Genomic DNA, 807 nt, shown 5'->3' with positions numbered 1-807 from the left:
ATCATGTTCTGCTGGTCTAACAGCATAACTCAAGTTACAAATGTATGGAAAAGCAAACATTGTTATACATAGTGTAGCAAGGTGTATGATTCATTCTCACATATAAAAATGAATTATTTATTAGCTATTACTATTATGTTTCACGCTTCGGCGGCAGGGAAAGAAAGAAACAAACAAAAAGAAATCTGGATCACCTAAAGTCCAGTGCATGTTCGTTGCCTTTCAGACTGACAATACAATAATGATCAGCAAACTCCAAACAGTTCTTTTCCATACAGTGCTTTTACTAGAGAAGCATAAATCCACTTCTGACATTACAGTGATTGAGCATTCCAGTGTAATTTTTCCTGATAAAATATAACCATAGTCATTCTTACTGTTTGTTTTTTTTATTTTATTTTCATTTACCACTCTTCTTTTTTTTCCCCTTGTAATTTCAATCTGGGATTGTACTGCTTTGTCTTAGAAAACAATGTGCATTTGCAATAAAGCTTTATTTTTTTCCTAAGTAATTTACATTTTAATCTTCAGTACACAAATTAAACGTGCAGTAAGCAGACCAGGGCTGATTTTTTTAACTCTGTGATAAACCTCAAAGAGAAGTGCGCATACCCATCTAGAGCATGTTATGAGAATCCGGATCACCTCCCGTACACAAGCAGGAAACCTCAGCTCCCGCCGCTCAGGGTACTAACTCGGGAAGCGCTCCCGCCTCCTGCTCTCAATCCCGGCCCTTCCCTGCCGCGGGCACCGCCCCGCGCGGCGCCGGCTGATGAGGCGCTGGGCGCGCCGGGGCCGGGCGGTGCT

The sequence above is a fragment of the Lepidothrix coronata genome, unplaced genomic scaffold (genome assembly GCF_001604755.1).
Source record: "Lepidothrix coronata isolate B3197 unplaced genomic scaffold, Lepidothrix_coronata-1.0 Scaffold0, whole genome shotgun sequence".
NCBI classification, from domain to species: Eukaryota; Metazoa; Chordata; class Aves; order Passeriformes; family Pipridae; genus Lepidothrix; species Lepidothrix coronata.
Note: the sequence above shows the minus strand (reverse complement) of the source record.